This window comes from Tamandua tetradactyla, chromosome 7, assembly GCF_023851605.1.
Source record: "Tamandua tetradactyla isolate mTamTet1 chromosome 7, mTamTet1.pri, whole genome shotgun sequence".
Lineage (NCBI taxonomy): Eukaryota > Metazoa > Chordata > Mammalia > Pilosa > Myrmecophagidae > Tamandua > Tamandua tetradactyla.
In genome coordinates, this window is record NC_135333.1 from 145524530 (window position 1) to 145538657 (window position 14128).

Consider the following 14128-nt stretch of genomic DNA (forward strand, 5'->3'; position numbering starts at 1 on the left):
TCTACCTGGTCAAAGTGAACCCTCTGGAGGTGCAGCATAAGAATAAATGATATGTTGTCTCAAGACATGAAAAAACCCATGCTGTTACCCTGCTCTTCATTTGGAAAAGTCTTGTGTAGACATTCGAAAATCACTCTCTATAGACCCTACCTTATATCTGAAAGGAGGATTTTAACATTTGATTTTTACATTGTAAGTGTGCCTTGCTGCCCTATATAACATACAGTTTATGAAACAGATAAATTGGGGGGGTTATTTTATAGGAGAAAGAGGGACAGAGAGGAACTTAACTTCTGATTTCCTGTAAAATAGAAAACATGCCTAAAATTTGTAGTTTGATTTGAGTTCCAAAATGTGATTCATTCAGTGTCTTACGGAACATTTATTTATAACATAAGGTACATTTGTTTGTGATACCTGCTATGGTATGAACATTTTATGCTTTTACCAGAAGTGTTTAAATGGCGGCAGCAGGGGATAGAGGGTTGAAAAAAATGAACTTGAAGTTGGAAACCAAGATTTAGGCCAGAGTCTACCACTAACAGCTGTATCATCTTAGGCGAATCACTGTTTCCATTTTAACAAAAGGAAAAACGAGGCCATCTTTTAAATGCCTGTGATTCTAAGAGAACATTTATTTAACATAATAGAAGCTGGCTTTATTGAAAAACCCCAGAATTTAAAAGCATCCTTTTAGGTTTTGTGGATTCTTGACATGTAAGTGTTCCATCTAGGGAAATTTACAGCACTTATATAAACCTGTGTAAATTATGTCGGTCTGTGTTCTCTTTATAAGACCTAAAGTTCTATGAGTTTAATTATCAATAATTAGAAAATATTAGTAAATGAACAAAGGCTCTTTAAAAAAACTGTGGGCTTTTTTTTTCTTTTTAAATCATGTATGCTAGAAAGTTCAGAGACATTAAATTAATTTTCCTGAAAAAAAAAAGGACAGGACCCTGGGCTCAGGCTTGGGAGCGGCGGTTGGAGAAAGTGGGGAGGGGGCCTTGCGCGGTGCCGGATTGATTTAAAACGCTGCACAGCTGGCGAATGAGCTCAGGCCGCCGGAAAGAAGTACGGCCCAGTCCGCAGCTGCCTGATTTGGCTCACCTGCCGCGCTGGGGTGGGGGCGGTGGGGACGCACAGGTGTAGCTGACAGCAGCCCCAGCCAGTCGCAAACCCCGGGGCGACCGGGAGACTAAACCCCAAGGTGGTGAGCCGTCTCCCAACCGCCGGCCGCCCTCTTTGATCCGGCGGCCACCGTGTTCTTTCTCTTCTCTTCTTTCTCCGGTGCGGAGTCGCAGATTTCACCAGAAGTTTGCGTCTAACTCTCCTGAAATGATCATTGAAGCGATTAAAGGAGAAACTGCCTGTTTGCCATGCAAATTTATTCTAGTCCACATGACCAAGGACTAGACATTGAGCGGCTGCGATCGCCAACTGATAATCAGAAGGTGGACCAAGAGGTTATTTTCTATTCTGGAGACAAACTTTATGATGACTTCAGACAACAGCTAAAAGATGAGTACATTTTACAAGCTGTGATTTCAAATCTGGTGATGCATCAATAAATGTTACATATGTTATATTGGCGCATAACTGTGCAAAGTGAAAAACTCCTGGTATTAGAAATAATGTTCTGCTGAAAGTTCTTGCTATGCCCTTGGGTCCAAGATGTTATGTTGATACGTCACAAAAAACTGGAAATGACTTAAAATATGAACTAAAAGAAGCTTCACTTCCATTACAGTATGAATGGCAAAAATTTCTAACTCAGAAAATACCCACTTCATGGTGAGCAGAAAAGACTTCACCCATTGTATCTTGGGGGAAAGAAGGCACAACTGAGTACTCTGGGACATACAGTTGTACAATAAAAAAAGAATGGGTTCTGATCAGCACCTGCTGCAGCTGAATGTTGTTCCTCCTTCAAATGCAGATGGAACAATGGTGGGAGTCTTTATAGGAACTTTGCTTGCTCATTGGTCTTAATCTTTTGCTGTTGTAAGAAGTGCAGAGAAGAAAAATAGATGAACAGGAAGTTCATCATGATATCAGGAAAGATGTGCCTCCTCCAAAAAGTGGTACGTCCATTCCCAGGAGCTACAGTATTCATTCATCCCTAGGATCCATGTCTCCTTCCAATATGGGAGGCTCCCTATAACCAAGTACAGTATGGAACAAAGACTTTGCACTCCTCAGAGTCCGACTTCCCCACTCACTGTTAGCTGCCCCTCCACTAGGTAGGTGTGTCTGGTGCCTCTAGTGATTCTAGCACAGAGCAAGTATGTGTCTGTAGTATAGAGTCTCCATAACTTTCATCTATGCTTTCCTTGTGTCTTTTCTTTGCTGGATAATGTAAGCCTATTCTGTTCTTAATTTTGTTGCCTGTCCCAAAATATATCAAAAAGTAGTTAGCCAGAAACTGTAAGACATTTACTTCAAAAAATTTTGTTTACTTACATTGAAACAATAATGGTAGTCAAGTATCTAAAGGCAAAATTTTTTAAGAAATATTTTTATTAATGACACAACATACAAACGTAAACATTCTTAACAAAACATTTCACACATGGTATACCATCAATGGCTCACAATGTCATCACATAGTTGTGTATTCATCACCATGATCATTTTTTTTTACATTTGCATCACTCCAGAAAAAAGAAATATAAGAAAAAAAAGTAAAAACTCCTATACATGCTATACCCCTCACCCCTCCATCTCTTTGACCACTAGTATTTCCATCTACTCAATTTATTTTAACCTTTGTTCCCCCTATTATTTGTTTATTTTTTATCCATATATTTTTACTCATCTGTCCATACCCTAGTTAAAAGGAGCATCAGATGCAAGGTTTTCACAATCACACAGTCACATTGTAAAAGCTGTATCATTATACAATCATATTCAAGAAACAAGGCTATTGGAACACAACTCTACACTTCAAGTACTTTCCTCTAGCCACTCCAATACATCATTAACTAAAAAGGGGATATCTATATAATGCATAAGAATAACCTCCAGGATAAACTCTTGACTGAAATTTTGTCTCATTACTCTCTTCCCCCTTTTGGACAAGATAGTTTTCTTATTAAAGGCAAATTTGAGAACGAAAAAAGATGTATTTTCTTTGAAGTTGATTTTTATAGTTTTCTAAATAACAAAACCTAAATAAGATGTAGCACTTTGAATATGAAATGGTATGTGAAGAAATTGGTAAATTTACATGCACACCACATTGGTATTTTTATAATCTGAAAGTGGCACTTTATAATTTCTACCATTAATTTCAGGATGCCTTTCTCACATAATTTATGAAATGACATTCCCTTCACCCCATTATAGTCAAAGAGATGTTCGTTGCAAAAATACTTTTATGCATACACGTTTGTTCCTGTTTTTGTAGCTTTGAAAGCTGTAAATGTTTTTAGAATATCTTTAAGAACATAGAAAACACTACAGTGTTTTAGAAATTACTGATTTTATATCTGAGTCATTGATAAATCTTGTTTAAGAAATGATTTCTTAAATATTTGATTGATAGACTACTACAGGCAACAGGGACATAGTAAGCTTTTTTTATATACCAAAGTGAAGGAATATGTATCAGATTCATTTTGGAAACTTGCTGTCAGCTGCATACAGAGATGAAACCAGTGGTGCAATTGTGGGAATGGACTTTGTCAAAGAGCGATGTGAGGCTTAGAGGTTGATGGCAATCTGCATAAGAGTGACCAGCCAGATCAAGGATGTAGGGTTTCATACTGTGCTTTATTCACTGAACCCATTGACCCAGGCTCTTTAAAAAGAATGGCTGCTCCCAATAGATACTGGCACTCCACTTTAGGTGATTTCCTCGGTTAGAAAGCAAACAACGATAACAGCAAAATCTCTCATAGATCACACTGACCAGTTATTCCAGATAAATAACAAATTTGGGCTGTCTGCCATGGAATTGTTACACTGTAAACAGGTCCTGCCTGTGTCTTAGGAAGGGGATAAGTGAAGACGCTCGAACCATTGACCATATAGATTATTTATTTATTTACATTTTAAGCTTTGTAAAATCTGGATTTAATTTTCATTGATTTAAAGTTCACCAGACATTGACTTGGAAGCTCTGACATTTAGGGAAGAAATTTTACTGCTTAGCAAATGATGAAATGAGAAATTTTAAGTGGACCCACAGTTGGTCAATGTGAACAGTTTCTTAACTTACTAGAATTGACTCTGTGTTTCTTTTTACCATCCTATTATTAATACCTTGCACTAGTGTGGTATATTTGTTACAATTAATGCAAGAACATTTTATAATTGTACTATTAATTATAGTTAATTGCTTATAATTGTGTTCACAGTGTTGTACAGTCCTACGATTTTTTAAAAAGTTTTTATTCTAGTAACATATATGAGACCTATAATTTCCCCCTTTTAATCACATTCACATATCTAATTCATTGCTGTAAATGGCATTCACAATATTGTGCTACTATCACCACCATCCATTACCAAAATGTTACAATCAACCCAAATAGAAATTCTGGACAATTTAAGTATTAATTCCTCATTTCCTGCCCTATCCCAGTCCCTGGTAGTCTATATTCTAGTTTCTGACTCTATGAACATTTTTATTCTAATTATTTCATATCAGTGAGACCATACAATATTTGTCCTTTTATTCAGCCTTAAAAAGAAATGCAGTTCTGATACATGCAACAATATGGATGAACTTGAAGACGTCATGTGGAGTGAAATAAGCCAGGCACAAAAGGGCAAGTAAACATTTTGATTAATATAAAATGAGCCTGTTAAATGAAGTTGGATATAAAATTCTATATTATGGGGCTTCTTAAAATACCTATTTTCAGAAGTCTTTTTGTGGGTGTACGGCATACAAATTTGAAGTTACGTTAATGTTCAAAGTTTTTTTCCTAAATACTTTTTGTATAGTGTTTAGGTCTTTCAGATGACAGTACGAACAGAAAATTCCATATTTTATGTCCTTAATGCTTTGGTGTGTCACTTTAGGAGTATTTTGTAGAAAACGTTAGCACAATTTTAACTTTTTAATGACTTGTGACATTATGTATTATATATGTGCATATGTCTTTATAATGGTCCTATATTTAGTAGTTTAAGTGTTATGGGTAAATTTAATATTTTTAAAGGCAACACATTCTGCAATATTGTTTATTACTTGTTTATTAATAGCCATAACTTGCTTCAACTTCTATTTATAATTGCTATAGAAGCAGCGAAGAATAATAAATCAATTTGTAAATCATAATTCTGTCTGTGCCTTTTTAGGCAAGGCTGATAATTTATTTTATGGGTGGGAATACCAGCAAATATGTCCTGCATCTGGCTTCTTATTATTAAAATTAATTAAATCAAGTTTTATAAAGTACCCTATTTTTAAATTAAAAATCGATGAATATCAGGTTTGGTTTTGGTCAAGGGCACCAAAGACTCCAATCAAAGAAGAACTTGGTGTTCTCTACTAATTTATTTAATGACACAAGTGTTAGGAGAACTAGAATTCATTGATTCTCATATTTTTACCCTAATTATGGTTTAATGATAAATGCACTTATAGTACTGAGAAAAATATTTTAACACTTCATGTATGCAAAATAGAGGCTTGATAGTGTGTTTCAAAACGATTTTTTTATTTGAAGATTCTTAAATATTCAAGGGTGTAGATTTTGAAATTTGTAAGAACAAAATTTGTTCTAAGAAGCAAAAATTTGCTCTAGTTTTGTGACCTTATGTACTTTTGAAATAAAATCAAGAAAGCAGTTTTCTGCCTCACAGAAAGTACCCCCTTTTTTTTTCACTTTTTATGTTGCTTTTATTTTCATTTATATTGCTAATTAGCAACTGGAATGATTTTGCATGTTTATTTATTGCCCCTCCCTTAAAATGTAACCTCTGGAAGGGCATACAATTTGTCTCTTTTGTTTATCATTGTATATCAAGTGTCCAGCATATATCAGGAATTTAATAAATATCTGTTGGTTGTATAAATAAATGGTCATTTTCTTGGACAGTCCAAATCTCTCCAATTCTCCATATCCTGGGAGAAACTCCAAACCTTCCCACTTATGGGAAGGACAGACAGCGGAAACTTTTTGCTTACTGTTTCCTAAATGACTTTTATTTCATATTTGTGAAATGAGTACAAGAGAATAGGACATTCTGGTAAAATTCAAGCATCTATGCCCAAACACTGGTAAACTGAAAAATGCCCCTTCTCCCTTGTTCCCTCTCCCCTTTTCTCCCTTTCTATTATTGCAAACAGTTGTGGTGTTTTGCGTCTAATGCCCTGTGTAAGTCAATAGATGTCCCCATAAAACAAGAAAAGGTCATTGATTCTCAGTGCTTATTCGCTTGAAAATACTTTTAATTTTTCAGTAGAGAATTACAGATCAGAATTACACACTAACATGTGAACCTAGCTCTTCAGTTGAAATGGGAACACTGATTTATTTGAGTGGGACTTTCAGTGCTACCCTGAAACTCCCAACCATCATAAATATTGTACTGATAATAAGCCTGTAATATACTGATATGGAGTACTATATATTTTTGATGGAAGAGAGTGACTTTACTTAGGAAAGGTATAAATACAATCACCTGGGATAGAATTATTTTGTAAGAATTTGATTATAATTTGGAGAAGCACCTGTAGAATATCTGAAGTGCCCAGTCCACCAGCTTTCTGGGAGTTGCACTGTTTCTCTACTTTCTGGGAATTTGGAGCTCACCTCCCCAATCCACTGAAAGATATAGTCTTTGCAGACTGTGACACCTGTCCTCCTCTCAGGGGTAGCACTCATCCTGGACACCCAGAAAAAAGCCGTGGATTATTTTATCCAATGTGCTCAAATGACCAATTCCTGAGACACCAGGATTTCAAAGAGAGAAAAGGTTTATTACCAGGCACATAGTAGGATAGCAGATGGCCTATTGGCCCAAAATATGTCTCCCCAAACTCTGGTAATTCTGATAGTTTTATAGAATTAAAAGTTGGCAGGCTTTAGGATAATGAGCACAGTGGGCACGTGATGTAATTGGAGGTGATCTAATTATTAAGCATGTGCAGATTAATTACATGTCTAGTCACAGAATGTATATAAGAAAATGGTGGCCTTAATGTGATGATGGGCATGATTTTTAGTATTATAATGAGGTATTGGTGACTTGTAGGCTAAAGTCTAAGCTACTGCAGGCCCATTTTGTTTAGATCTAGTTTTGGTTATCAACATAACTTTGGTCTTGGGGCGGGATAGCTCTGGAGTGACCAAGACCCCTCATTAATTAAACATTAGGGGCTGTCTTTAGTGATGACAAGACTCTAACGTTGAAAAGCTGGATAAATGAGTACAAATGAAGGTTAGTTAATCACAGGGGCAGAACATAAAGGTTATGCAATCATTATCAAAGATCAAGCCAGCTGGATTATAATTTAGGGATTTCAAGTATTTCCCTCTGTCTACTCCAATATACCAGAAAGTAAAAAGGAATAACTATACAATGATTCGGTAATCAAAATCAGCACTTAAATCATGATTTCTCAATTACAATTTCCCCCTCTCATTTGATAATTATCTCTCAGTCCTGAGGGATATCTGGTGACGACTCTTCTAACTGCATAACTGTTAAAAAGGGACATTGTCAAAAGGGGCATTAAGATGAAATTGGTTGTTCTTGGAGAATCTGGTGTTTCTAGGTTCCTCTGGTATTGAAACAATCTGGAGGTTTTAAGTCTCTGAAAAACAAACTTTATAAGTAAAACTTTATATAGCCCAAGATATCTTTCAGGGTTTCTAGGAATACTATTGATTGGGGATTGCTATATCGTGGCAGTTTGCTATATCTGGCTGAAACTTGCATAAGGGTAAATTCCAAAACAGCCTCTTAACTCAATTTGAAATCTCTTAGCCATTGAAATGCTATTTCTTTTCTCCCTTTTGGTCAGCTAATCCATGATGCCAGGGCCAGGCTCATTATGTCCCATGATGCCAAGGCCAGTTATTTCCCTCAATGAAAGTCTTATACCCTGGAAATTATGTCCCACATAGGGGAGATGTCAGAGTTTGGCTTAGAGAAAGACCACATTTGAGTAACAGTAGAGGTTCTCTGAGGATGACTGTGAGGCATTAATTATAAGCAGGTTCAGTTTCCTATTACAGAAATAAGTTTCATAAGGGCAAGCCTCAAGATTGAGACCTTGATGTATAAAATTGGGAGCCCCTCTTGCTTAAAAAAAAATGTCAGGAATTCCCCAGGTGTGGAAGTTTAATAATTCTTTTTTTTCCTAGTCCCTCAAGGGACTTTATAGAAACTTTTTCATTTTCTGCCCAAAATACTCTGAAATGCATTATAGTATAACATTAACTTGTACAGAATATTAAGATTTTATTCCTTATTCTAGGTTCTATATAAAATAAAGCTGAATTAGGTTGTTTAATTAAGCTGACTAAACAGTTTAAATTAGATAGTGTGCTACAGAAAATTTAAATTTTGGACAAAATAAATATTTTTCTTTTTGTCTCACATGAAAGTTAAAGCTTTAAAATACAGACAATATCATTTTTTACCGTGTGTATTGTTTTATCATAGTTTTAACCAGATCAGTTTCATCACATCTTTAATCAGAGTTTTATCTTTTTCAGTTTTTTTTTTTTTTTAACAGTTGCTGTATGGACTTTTGCTGACTTTCAGAGCTAGAGAACTAAATCTGAGCCTTAGGTGTCACAAAGATACTTAAAGTTCCAAGGAACTACTAGGTTATACAAAGAACAAAGCAATTCAGAATTTAAAGATGACAATTAAAGTTTACAATCTAAGCTCTAATTTTTATAAACATTTTAAAATGAAGCTACCTTCAAAAATAAAAATATTATGCAGTTGTTTTATATTAATGAGACATAGCAGAGGTTTTGTTCTGTTTCACTTTTATACATTAATTGGAGTTTTGTTAATTAACAGATAAAATATAATTTATATATTTGTCCTGCCTTTCTTTTAAAGTCTTTCCTTGTTGCAGATGGAGTGCTGACCTATAGCTGACCACATATAGTTTTGGAGAAGTATTAGAGCAAAGTAGTGCAAAAGACAAGTAAATTTGGATGATTCTATGATTTGTAGCTTTTTAAGAATAACTCAAACCATGACTAACAGCACCATACCATTGTTTAACATCATACAGCCTTTCCAGAATACCAACTAGTTCCATCCCCCTATCCCATATTATCAGTTGTCCCTTTCAACATGAAAAAGTTAGAATGGGCATAGCCCAAATACTCCTAAAGAGTGGGAAAAAGATCAAAGGAGATGGTGGAGTTATGCAGAGAAGTTACGGTTTAACAAATGGGTATGATTGCTGAATCATTATATTGATATTTCTTTTAGTCTCCAGTGTCTTGGCACAGCTAAGAGCAAAAACCTAAAATTATGGAATTATAACCCAAACTCTGAAATCTGTTCTATAACTAATTGTCGTGGTGTGTTTTGAAATGTATTGCTTTTTTGTATACATGTTATTTTTTGTAAAAAAGAAAAAGAGTTGACTGTGATAATAAATGCACAACTGTATGATGATACCACGAACCATTGATTGTACACTTTGGATGATTACATAGTATGTGAATAAATATCAGTACAATTGTATTAAAAAATGTTTAACTAGTATCAGAGCCCTATTTATTTAAATACCACTTTCTTATTTAAAGGTCTTAAAAGTGTCATCTCTTCTATGGGGTCTTCTTAAGTCATTCTTTATCTATCTGTTTTTAAAATTCTTCCAGTACTTTTACTCCTTTATTGCTAGTGTCTTGTACTATGCCCTAGTACATGTGTATTCTAACTAGAACATAAACTCTTTGAAGCTAAGAATTATGTCTTCTCTATTCATGACAGCATTTCTGAACAAAAATATACTGATTGACATTAACAGAAAAGAGAAAGGCATATCTATATAATGATTCAGTAATCAAAATCAACCCTTAAATCCTAATTTCTCAGTTAGCTGTATTAGTCAGCATTCTCTAGAGAAACAGAACCAACAGAAGGTATCTGTAAATATGAGATCTATAAAGGTGTCTCACACAACCGTGAGAGTGGAAGAATCCAAAATCCGTAGGGAAGGTTATGAACCTGGCAGCTCTGATGAAGTGTCCGGGTGAATTCCACAGTAGAGTTTCACTAGCTGAACAAGCAGTAAAAGAATTTCTCTTCTTCCTTAATAGTTCTCAGTTGATTGAATTATATCATTTGTGGGAGATACACCCTTAGGTGAATACAGATGAAATCAGCCACAGCTGCAGTCAACTGACTGATGATTTAATACACCAGCCTTCCAGTTTATCCATCGGCCATTGAAATATTCTTGCAGCAGCAGTCAGGCCAGTGCTTGCCTGACCAGACAACTGGGCACATCACCTGGTCAAGTTGACACCAGAACCTAATCATCACACAAAGCTAGGCCAAAGAAATTTCTTTCTTGGAGATTTATTTGGAATTGGCTAAAAGATTTCAACTCTTGAAAAGGGGAGATATAACTTAGGGAAGAAGTTGTTGATGTGGATATTTTCTACCTTGATGACTGGAAAACAGAGATAGCCACTGTACTGAGAGAGAATGAGGGTGACTTAGAGGGGAGAAGAAACCCAGGATGGAGAGCCCCTCCTGATTTCCCTATGATGCTCCAGGTCAATAAATAAAATCTAGTAGGCCCAACATGAAGGCTAAGCACCATGCAAATTTTTATTTCCAATATGTGCTCACCTGGCCAAGAAGATCAAATTTAAATACAGCGAGATCTTTATCAGTTATCACCAGCTAACTTCTTCTTTCATATGCTGTTCTAGTTTGTTAGCTGCTGGAATGCAATATACCAGAAACAGAATGGCTTTTAAAAGGGGGAATTTAATAAGTAGCTAGTTTACAGTTCTAAGGCCAAGAAAATGTCCCAATTAAAACAAGTCTATAGAAATGTCCAATCTAAGGCATCCAGGAAAAGATACCTTGGTTCAAGAAGGCCGATGAAGTTCAGGGTCTCTCTCAAGTGGAAGGGCACATGGCGAGCATGGCATCATCTGCTAGTTTTCTCCTCTGGTTTCTTGTTTCATGAAGCTCCCTGAGAGGCATCTTCCTTCTTCATCTCCAAAGCACTGGCTGAGGGACTCTCTGCTGTCTCCAAATCTCCCATTCTCCAAAACATTTCCTCTTTTATAGGACTCCAGAAACTTACCAAAACCCACCCAAATGTCGTCACCTAATCCAGTTTAACAACCACTCATGATTAGATCACATCTCCAGGGAGATGATCTGATTACAGTTTCAAACATACAGTATTGAGTAGGGATTATTCTGCCTTTTTGAAATAGGATTTCTAGGGTTCGTACAGCCTTTCAAACCAGTACATGTGCCCAACTAATTTTCTCATTCCTAAGCAACAACCTGCTCCCTACTTTGTAAGACCACCCCCCTAAGTAAAATGAAAACTAAATGTCTGCCAATCAGAACATTTTCTTACTTGCTTCTGCATTTGTCTTATATGAGCTTCTCCTTTCTACCCCTCTGTGGAGCTTCTTTTTTACTTTCCGTATGGGATACTGACGGGTTTTCAAAGCTGTAAGATCCTATGTTGCATGAAAAGTTTTTCTTCTACCTGAGCCCTGGTTCCAATTGATTGCTAAGGTTCTGCTTAATCTCTGCCCTTGTGTTCTGAGACAACGCCATTCCTTATAATAAATTATTTTGCCTTTTCTTAATCTAGTCCAATTGGGTCTCTATAACTTACCACTAAAGGTTTTAACAAAAAACTTTTTTTTAGTGAGTTTTAGACTTCTCAACGCACCTCTTTCTCTCTAACTGCCTCTGAGAAATCTCAGAAAGACTGAAAGGAATTGGTATTTCTTTCTCCCCTACAATTGCAGAGAAGCAGACACTGTTCAAAGCATAAAGGTATTTCTGATAAAGGGGCGAATCGAGGACATTCACAAAAGCACCAATTTCATTTTTCTTTTCAGTTTGGAAAAACCCTAAGAATATATAATCCCGTTCTGTTTTCTGTTATTATTATAAACCTCTCTTTGGAAGTTATTTGTAGAAAGGAGTCTTTTAAAGGCAGTCAGATTTCAGGAGAGATTGTAGTTCCCTACAATTGAAAAGTGCCCTATAACCTCCAGCAGCCTGTAATTCTGATTGGTTATTTTACCTAATAATTTGTTGCCTCGATAAAGTTCACATCTCTGCACTTTGAAATGTAATTAAATGTTTGTGAGGGTTCTTTGTTAACCCAGAAGTTTTAGAATGACCTTCTTTTCCCTTTTTGTGTAAATGAATAGCATATCCGAGACTCTTGGTTTCTTAATTCAGTAAACTAGAGTTTTTGTCTCAACTAGAGACAGTCAGTGTTGCAACTACTTCCCTTCAAACCCATTGCTATTGCTATAATCCAGTTTATTTTCACTAACTGATCCCTAATACTGGGGGAAGTATGTGAATTTATTTCCCAAAGAATAGTTTAAAAATGAAGGTTCTCAGTTCTGTAGTGCAGACTTCTGCTTATCAGGATCCTAGGAGATTAAGTATGAGTGTTACTTGAAGAAAAAAAAAATTTGATTTTTGTGGTATCTTGGGCAAGCAGAAAACTCCCTGTAAAATCATTTTGTGAAGAAAGTAAACTCATTTTTTTTTTTTTTAGTGAAAGCATATCTAAATACTATTTATCTCATCTGGTATGCTTGAGTGGTCTCTCCTGCATTTTTGATATGTGCCTGGCTCTAGGGTTGCTTGTGTGCCTCATAGCCCAGGCCTGGACAAGATAAAGTGGGGAAGGAGATTAACAAGTTACTGATGAATGGGGGCCTTGTGTCTTTTTTTTTTTTAATTCAAAAATTTCTTTTAATTGTATCTTAGAGGACATTATCAAGAAGGTGAAAAAACAATGGGAATGGGAGAAAGTAGTTGCACATCACATATCCAACAAGGGTTCAATGTCCAGAATATATAAAGAATCCCTATATCTCAAAAACCAAAAGACAAAGAGCTCAATTTAAAAGTAGGCAATGGACATGAATAGACATTTCTTCAAATAAAATACACAAATGACCAGTAAGCACATACATGAAAAGATGTTCAACATCCAAATTGACTATAAAACTAGCTGTGCGTCATAGCACTTTCTTTACTGAGGAACAGATCAGTGCCCTTTGCTCAGTGGGTAACTTGGAATTAATACAGAGAAAGAACATAGAACCAGAGCAAATAAGCAAGTGAAGCCTCAAATTTGTGGTTTTTAGAAGTTTTGACAAACTAATATCCCATTATTTCTTCTGTGGTTGAATATAAACACTTTCACTCTGAAATGGGAATACTAGAGAAGGAAGAGGAAAAAAAAGTTGTTCAACATCTTTAGTCATTATGGAAATGCAAATCAAAACCACAATGAGATACCACCTCATACTCATTCAGGAGACTATTATTAAGTAAATGAATGAATAAAATAGAAAATAACAAACATTGGTGTGGATAAAGAGATATAGAACACTCACTGTTGGGAATGTAAAATGTGCAGCCAGAGTGAAAAGTAGCTTCCACCTCCTCAAAAAGTTGAACATAGAATGACCATATGTACCAACAATTCCACTGCTAAGTACATATTCCAAATAAATGAGAACAGGGGCACAAACAGACATCCATGTACCAATGTTCATAAAAGCATTATGAATGGATAAACAGATGAATGGATAAACAAATGGTGATACATCCACACAATGGAACATCACTCAACCATAAAAAGGAATGAAGTTCTGATACATGCTGTGTTGGATTGAAAGGATGTATGTCCCCTAGAAAAGTCATGTTTTAATCTAAATCCCATCTCATAAAGGCAGAATAATCCCTATTCAATACTGTATGTTTGAAACTGTAATCAAATCACCTCCCTGGAGATGAGATTTAATCAAGAGTGGTTGTTAAACTGGATTAGGTGATGACATGTCTCCATCCATTTGGGTGGGTCTTGATTGGTTTACTGGAGTCCTATAAAAGAGGAAACATTTTGGAGAATTAGAAATTCAGAGACAGCAGAGAATACTGCAGCACCACAAAG

At 35.8% G+C, this 14128-nt stretch overlaps 1 long non-coding RNA gene and 1 pseudogene across 4 annotated transcripts in view; one reads left to right on the plus strand and one right to left on the minus strand.

Moving 5' to 3' along the window:
• Positions 1-14128, minus strand: part of LOC143642732 (uncharacterized) — a 92596-nt gene that overhangs the window by 5421 nt on the left and 73047 nt on the right. The gene's annotated exons all lie outside the window — the stretch shown is intronic.
• Positions 1286-4832, plus strand: LOC143690338 (coxsackievirus and adenovirus receptor homolog pseudogene; annotated as a pseudogene). Its single transcript, XR_013179138.1, has 2 exons — positions 1286-2243; positions 4687-4832. The product of XR_013179138.1 is annotated as a coxsackievirus and adenovirus receptor homolog pseudogene (transcript).